Source organism: Salvia miltiorrhiza, chromosome 7, assembly GCF_028751815.1.
Source record: "Salvia miltiorrhiza cultivar Shanhuang (shh) chromosome 7, IMPLAD_Smil_shh, whole genome shotgun sequence".
NCBI classification, from domain to species: Eukaryota; Viridiplantae; Streptophyta; class Magnoliopsida; order Lamiales; family Lamiaceae; genus Salvia; species Salvia miltiorrhiza.
In genome coordinates, this window is record NC_080393.1 from 39,910,961 (window position 1) to 39,919,666 (window position 8,706).

At 37.5% G+C, this 8,706-nt stretch overlaps 1 long non-coding RNA gene across 1 annotated transcript; it reads left to right on the forward strand.

Moving 5' to 3' along the window:
• Positions 1-872: 872 nt before the first annotated feature.
• LOC130992903 (uncharacterized) lies at positions 873-3,213 on the forward strand. Its single transcript, XR_009091461.1, has 2 exons — positions 873-1,502; positions 2,154-3,213. It is a non-coding gene; the product is annotated as an uncharacterized LOC130992903 (long non-coding RNA).
• The last annotated feature ends 5,493 nt before the right edge of the window (positions 3,214-8,706 follow it).

Below are 8,706 nucleotides of genomic sequence, written 5' to 3' on the forward strand. Positions count from 1 at the left end.
CTGCATCGCCTCCGATCCAGAGAGAGGGAGCAACCACGACACTTCTAAGCAATCGAAAGCCGCCGCTTCGCATTCTGGCGGCAACGGCTCCGACACACATAGATCGAAGGTGGTGAAGTCCGTTTCAGACACAACCGACACCGATTGACAGAGATCGAAGGCCGACATTTGGGTTTCCGGCACAATCGACTCCATTTCTGGTGGAGAATAAAACCAAGTGACATAGTGTAGCACAATACCCTCCATCGAAGATGAAGGGCAATTAGTCTTTGAAAGATTCATCGAGTAACAGAGAAAGGAACACAAGACAGAGGAAGATGGAGAGAGGCAGACGAAGAGAGAGAGACTATAGATCTAGGGTTTCTTCTAGAGAGAGGAAGACAAAGAGAGAGCCGATACAGATCTAGGGTTTCTTCCAGAGAGACGAAGACAAAGAGAGAATGGCTGGTAGATCTAGGATTGATTCAAGAGAGAGAAATATGAAGAGATCGTATGGAATTCTCTAGAATAGCATAAATGAAGTGCCCGATTTTTTATTTATTTAATTAGTTAGTGTTAGTGAATTAATTAAGGAAATAATTAAGTGGGTTAAAAAATGAGGAGGATTAATTAATGGCAAAGGGTAGTAATTTTAAATAGCAAGGGAGGGTACAAGGGTATAAAAAGCAGAATGGAGCTTTAAATTGTGGACAAATTTTTAAGAGCAAGTAGGGCTTTAAATTGTGGACGGAGGGAGTATGTCTTATTCTCCACTATAATAAGAAGTTTGAGAAATATTTGAGTTGGGGATATAACTTATACGCAGTGTTCATTGAAAATTAATTTATTATAAATTTTTAAATGGGCTATGAGGGTGTATTAGTACAATCATAATTATTTTTATTATTTAATTAAACAAGAGGGTTGAGAAAATTGGGGCTATATTTAAAATTACCCTCAATTAAATTATGAATGGCCCAAGAGTAAATGAGGGCGGCTCAACTGAGTAAAATAACTTAGCCGAAAGCAATTAAAAGGAAAAGCCCAATCCCTATATTTCCTCCCCCAATACACAGTTCTCTCGCGCAAATCAGAACACACCCACAGTCCTACTCTCTCTCCCGCTCCGCCGCGAACGGTTCCGGCGAGGTTGACGACCAGCCGTGTTTCCTCTCCTCGTCTCGTTCCTTTTTCAATTCCTCAGATTGTTTTCCCTTCCGAAAAATCGAGTCTTGCATCTCTCCCGTTCTTCAAAACGTGCCCTAGCTCTTCCCCTGCCCGTATCATCGTCGTCACCGGTGGAGGCCGGCGAGTCCGCGTCGTCCGTGAATCAGCGAGGTCGGCGTCGCCTCGCTCTTTTCCCCGAGCCGTTTACAAAAAACCCTAACGCACACACCAAGGTGGGTAGAGAATCGAACCCAGGTTCCGTCATCTCAGTTCGTCTCCGCCGTCTCTGGTACACCCGCTGCGCTGCCGCGCCGTCTGATGGCGCCGCTGCCTCTCCGGTGTTCGTCCTCTCGTTGGTACGGCCTCCCTTCTCTGCTCCGGGCTCTCCTTGGTCCTGACAGAGATCACCACCACCGTCCGGCTATAGCCTAAGCTTAAGCAAGATAAGATCTTTAGTGGTTTTGATGTGGCTGTGATTTTCTGAGTTCATATACCAAATAATCGAGACACATGTGACTTCCCTATATGATTCCTAAAGTGAGATATAAACAAAATGTTGTCTGTTCTATGCTTTGCTTCAGAGTTATGCCCTGCTCGAGTTCTCATACGCAGTAATACTTACATAAAGAAAATGTAACTGGTGTTATGTGATATAAAGCATGTAACTGCTAAATTCATTATGCACATATAGGCCCTCTATCATTTATGAATCTGATCAGCCTGTTGGTATGAATGCAAACTGGTTTGAATAACTGAGGTAGCATAAATACCTTGAGAATGTGTTGATTGGCTGTTGCTGTGATATTGCTGATTGAGAACTGAAACAGAATAATTGTTGTAACTGCCTTAATGAATGAAGGAGAAATTGTGGCAGGAGGTGGTAAAGTTCAAGGCAAAGCTTACCCTGAAATTGCTTGGTGTTGGTTGTTGTAGTATCTGCTGTAGTTGAATGATCTTAAATGGGGAATAACTGAAACATATCAATTGTTGTTCTTGCATTAATGCAGGTGAAATATGGAAGAATGTGGAAGCATTAAAGCCAATCTTACCTTGAGAATTTGGCAGAAATGAATTAGAGGCTCTCTACTACTCTTGAAGTCCTTAAGTGAAGAATGAAGAGGATGCAACAATTGTTGGCTGGTTTTAGACTACCCACGGTCGTGACACTCATCCAACCCAACTTTACTCAACTTTTTAATAAAATATTCATTTCTCTCGCATCCATCTACACAACCCACAACCTAATACCTCCTCCATCCACGAAAAAGAGTCCTGATTCCCTCTTTTTTTTTGTCCACAAAAAAGAGTCAAGTTTCACTTTTTATACAATTATACCCTTTATAACTTTATGTATTTACTTTATTTGCCATTAGAGGACCCACCTCACTAATTAAAATTCTCTCCACTTAAACTTAATCAAACATAATTAGCAATAAAATAACCCTAAGATTACTTCTAATATTCACTCGTTCAAACCCTATTTTCTAAATTTGGAGCGGCGCCTCAGCCTTCTTCTTCTTCGTCTAAAAGCTCAACCTTTGATCTCGTCGCCTTACTCCTTCTTCTTCACCTTAAGGGGCCGCCTCTCTCAAAGCAAACGTCCCTCAAATCGCCGCCTCCCTCTGACCTAACACCCCAAATCGTTGCCTCCCTCAAATCGTCGCCTCCTTTTTCAAGGTGAGGAGCCACATGCACTACGCGCCGCCGCCTCTCTTCCCCGACAAGGAACGCCGCCACCGACCGCCTCTCTCTGCGTCACCCTTCATCCCTCGCTCTCTCTATTTCTCAGGTAACAACGACAAGCCCTCGTTGTTCCCTCAAATCGCCGCCTTCTAAGCCCGAAATCCCAAATCGCCACCTCTTTGAGCCCGAAACCCTGATTTCGCCGCCTCACTCCTCCCGAGCTTGAATTTGTTTTGATGGAATTTGTTGTTGAATTTATTGTCGAATTTGTTTTGAATTTTCAGTAAATTGTTGAATTTGCTGGAATTGAATTTGTTGTAGAGTTTGAATTTGTTGTAATTTCCTAAATTTGTTGGTGGAATTGATTTGTTGAATTTGTTTGAATTTTTCGCTGAAATTCATTTTTTGCTAGAATCGAATTTGTTTGAATTTATTGTTGAATTTGTTTTGATAGAATTTGTTTTGAATTTTCATAAAGTTGTTGAATTTGCTGAAATCAAATTTGTTGTAGAGAGAGATTATGTTGATTTTTGTTTCAGATTAATTAAATTAAAAAAGTCATTAACACTACCCCTATGAATTTACTTCTCTTTCCACTTATATTTCTTAAAACTCGTGCCGAATTCCAAATGTGACTTTTTTGTGGAGGGAGAGTATAATTTTTACTTCCAATGGTGACACTAACCCAATCTACATATTTTTTCTTTTCACTTTATTTTTAATTATTTAATATCTAAAATAAAATATAAATTTAAATTAAATATTTATTTATTTTATTTAACAAAATAAAATAAATATTTAAAAAAAATTGTAATCATATTATAATTTAATATTGTCATATATTATACTTGATACTTAACTCAAGCACAAATGAAGATTACAAGAATTAAACACAACTGAAATTAAATAAATCAAAGTACAATAGGTGAAACTTAAAAATACAACTAGAAAATACAAATTACATATTTTATTCGAATGATTTGGATCCATAACTTAGAATGGAAACAAATTTGTGAAGAAAATACTAAACGAAATGGTAAATTGGGAAGAAATAAAGAGATTTGATTTATGTGTGAAAATATACAGAAGTTAGGTTCTATTTATAGAGGTGAAAATAATAAAAATTTTAATATAATTTTAATATTTTCTTTACATATATATGCAATCATGAACACAATCAGATATGAGATTAAATAGTGAACTTAGGAAACATTGTATACAAGCATAAAACGTTCTCGCTTTCTTGAGATTCAGCATGATGCTAAGAGCATCGTCCATGCCCTGATGTTAGAGCTGCAAGATTTTTGACACTATTCTCATAATATAGCATATAACCACATTATTCGTCTTATCTCACCTTTTATGCAATTCCTTTTTCCCATCAGTTAACTCATCATCCGGACAGATAGAACGTGGAGTAGTAAGAAGCACAAAATTTGTGCTAGTTCGTGATGAAGATGAACTCCAAAATGCGTTTCCATGTATATATGGACCGGTTAAAGACTTCGTGCATGCAAGAATAAATAAATAAAATGAGACATAGACATATCTTAATAAACGAACATAAAAGCACATAATTCGTAATAACAATATTCAAATCTCTTGATAAAACAATATTGATTGAAACCTCCAACTGCCCAAGGAATCTCACGAGTAAGCCACGTTAATGTGGACGTTTGCACATGAACCCTTCAACCAGACTATACACCTAGTCGTTTAATTTCAATCCATGTCAACTTATCATTTTGACAAAAGAAATTAATAGTTGGACCTTAACTAGACCATATCATATTCAAGAAGGGACTCCGTTGGGGAGTTGTACATTGTACTTGATACGATATCTAAGCAATGACCACATTTAACCTTGACAATTAAATTCTCGAAATTGACATACTCACAAGGACCATGCCGCTTTCAATTTAATTTCTTGGTTATCTTATTTAATTTCATCCTCTAAAGTACTTGTGAAAATCATACGAGTAAGCCACGTTAGTGTGGACGTTTACCGCATAACACTCACTACTTAAATGAATTTAAATATTTTTCAAAAGAAATCTCAACTTGACAAACTCGTGAAATCAAACATGAAGTAAGCTACGTTAGTGTGGTCATTTACTCACATCTTCAATCACTTTGTCTTGAGACCGCTTGTGGAGGTATAAATAATTTTAAGAATAAAAATTATTAGGTAATAGCCAAATAATTTTTAATCAACTATAAATTTATAAAACTGCTTAGTCTTTTTCTTTCAAAAGGTTTGATCATGCAAAAAATCACATAATCCTAAACATGCTTTTCTAGAACTCAACATGTAAAACATGCTCGCAAAATTCTAAAACATACTTATTAAATGCGATAAAGCTTAGCATACTCGTCTAAGCGCAGTTAATAAACAAATATTAACAAACTAGATATGCTATAAATGCGATATCCAAAGCACTTAAACATCCACTACATGCTCTTGCATAATTAAAACATCCACGACATGCGAAGAATAAACAAAATAAAATAAATAATTCTTCGTGACCCTTTCGTGGAATTCCTTTCTAATCTATTAAAATTAAATAGAATAGAAAAAAATGAGCTAAATAAGCCCAAAAACTACCCAAAATGGGCCAAAAACGCGGCCCAAACCAAAAGCAGCCGCCCAGGCCCGCGAGAAAAGGCCCAGACACCGCACAACAGCTTCAGATACGCGCCTCGGATCCGGATCACTCTCTCTGACCCGCGTGAAAACAGAGCTGTGATCACTATTTTATTAGCAACAAAAATATCGCAACTAACACGGTGTAATCGTAGCACAGAAATAGCAAGCAGAGTATCGTATCCACAGAGACTGTAAAATGAAAATACTTTATCTATCTCCTAAACAGACCCTCACAGTATGCAGGTAAACGAAAGTAGGAAGGTTTAATTCTTAAACTAAAACGCAAATAACAATAATTAAAAACACGTAGGAAAATTCAAATATTAAAAACAACTGATCCTAGGGTAGTAAATTCATTAACTAAATCTACGCAATTAATCTATTAATCATATGTACCAGTTTAATCCAGTTATGATGAGAGATCACTAAATTAATCAATCACTCTCGCTAGAGCAGCAACGATCGTAGATTAGTAAATTATCTATCTCCGTTAGGTCTCAAGAAAATCTACTAACTCCCAATAGCTCCTAAGAATAGCTCCCTATGATCCACCTATCTCCGCTAGGTCTCAAGGTTAAGATCATATCATACATTCCTGAATCCGCTAAACAGTTATCTCCGCTAGGTCTCAAACCGAATAGCTAAACATGCAAACTATTGATCAGATAATTCACAAGAAATTAAGCACCAGGAATTATGAATCATAAACTGGAAGGCACAAAGGTATTAACAAATAAATCACATAAATTCAATCAACTATTTACAAACCCTAGAATCAGCTAAAGGAAACTAGCCAGACATGCTAAAATATAACATAAGCATAATTAAATAGAATGCAATTATAAAAACTAAATTGTATAAAAACCGAATGAAAAACGATTGTAGCGGCTTGAATCTTCAGTCTTGATCCAAGCCTTGAAAACTAGAAAGCAATGAAATCTAAAGCTATAAAACTGAAAAACTAAAGTTTTTGACTGAAAAGGGACCCAAAATAGGTCAAAAGAAGACCTATTTATAGTGCCAGGGTAAAACTACAGAGTTTGAGCTCGAAAAGACTTTGAAAAACGCATAAAAACGCATAAAAGCGGACAGGCGGCGACCCCTCAGCGGGCATCCGGCGGTCGCCGGTTTCTTCACGTTTTTTCCTCTTCACGCGGCGGGCGCCCGGCGAGCGCCGCTCGATCGCCAGCCACGCCGATTTTTCGGCGGGCTGCGCGGCGGGCGCTGGCTGGGTCGCCGGCTGCTGCAGTATTTTCCTTCACAGGCCGGCGGTCGCCGGCTGGGTCGCCGGTTGATCGCCGGCAGCTCCGTTTGTTCCTTTTCTCGAGCTCTTCAAGCTCGTTTCATCGATTTTTGCATTCGGAACACTTGTAACTTGATATTTGGATCTTCAACATCCATATGTAGCTTTCAAAACTCTCAAACCTATAGCAAAATGACCAAAACCATACCCAAAAGCAATATCACAAAAGAATATGAAACTTAAACCAAATGATATCACAACCAAGCATAATTCTAGCACTTTGAACATTTAAACACTCCTAAAAATAATGCAAAATGAGTGTTTATCAACTCCCCCAAACTTACATCATTGTTCGTCCTCGAATAATGGAAAGAATAAACTCAATAAACACGAATGGGCAGAAATTTGGATCACAGAGGCCTCAGAAAGACGTATAAAGTTAGAAATCTCAAATCTCCAACAAGTAAACACAAAGTTCACCAATTAAACACAACTTAAAGCAAAATCAACCTTGAATTTCAAACAATTGAATCTCACTATGTATGTGTATCACTCAACTCTCAATATGTATGATGGAACGTGTATACTCTCATCGAATTCAATGCAATGCAGATCACTTACCATAGGCTTGCCAATCGTCTACAATCTCCATCGCTAAAAGTGTGCCAAGACTAAGATCAAATAGGTCTTTATTTTTGGGTTATAATGTAGGGACATTGGTTTAAGGTAGGGAAATATAGGCTAAGTGACTCAAATAGATCAAGAACACCAACCTTATAGCTTCACAAATCAAACATGGAATAAATTACATCTTCCACCCAACTATGCCACCATAATCAACACAACTCAAGGGATTTAATCATCACAGAATAGAACTAAACACTCTTTTATGCTCTCCATTTATTTCTAACAAACAAAGTCGATTCTCTAACAAATTTCTCAATGTACACTCGACTTCACACTCTTTTTTTTCCTCAACAAATTTTTTTTTCTTTTCTTTTCACAACTTTTCTAGAGCTTATAAGAGTAAATAGTATCACAATATCATCCTTTCTTTTTCACAACCCACTTTGAACATTCACCACATAAGGATCCCCATATACTACATCACCCCCTATCATCCGGCTAAGGAATAAAATCTAAAAAGGCTCAAAGTGGATAACAAAGGATAATTTTTTCGAAAAGGACAGTGTTTGGGATAATAATGTGGCTAACAAAAGATGGCCTAAAATCATCTCCTAATCCTGGGCACAACAGCAACCTCGACACAGAAACCATGGCAAGTTCTAGAAGATCACCACATGCAATGACAAAACTCACAACAAAGAATAAACTGTGCATAATAAACAGTTATAGCTCAAATCCTCACATGTTTATTCAACGTCCCAAAATCAAGGTCAAAATCACCCTAAACTATGCAAATTAGTTCAAATTATGCTCAACTTGTCAAAGAAGATTGAATTCAACAAAATTTTATCAAAGAAAACATCATAAGCCTCTCACCAAAAATCTAATGGAGTGATAACCAACTCAAAAGCAATCACACACCACCAACCAAGCAGGATAAAACAATAAAGCTAACAAAAAGATAAAAGTGATACACATATCTACTCTCACCCCCCTCCCCCAAACTTATTACAGAACATAAGTTCGAAAATAAGTTTGGAGGGATGATGATATGTGTGTCACTACTCACAGAAAAACATGCTCCATGGTGGTGGTATGAACAAAGCGCGAGTTCCCGCATCTTCCAAGCTCAACGCTGCACTAAAACCCCAAACAAAACAACAAAACAAAAAGAAACAAAACGAAACTAAAAGAAAGAAAAACAAAACAAAAACGGTTGGGTTACCTCCCAACAAGTGCTTAATTTAACGTCTAGAGCTCGACGATACCTCAAAAACTCATGGAGGTCGGAAACAGCACTTTAACCATTGGAAAGCTTTTCTACTCTTGGGTGCCATCTCCACCAAAACACTTCTCTTGG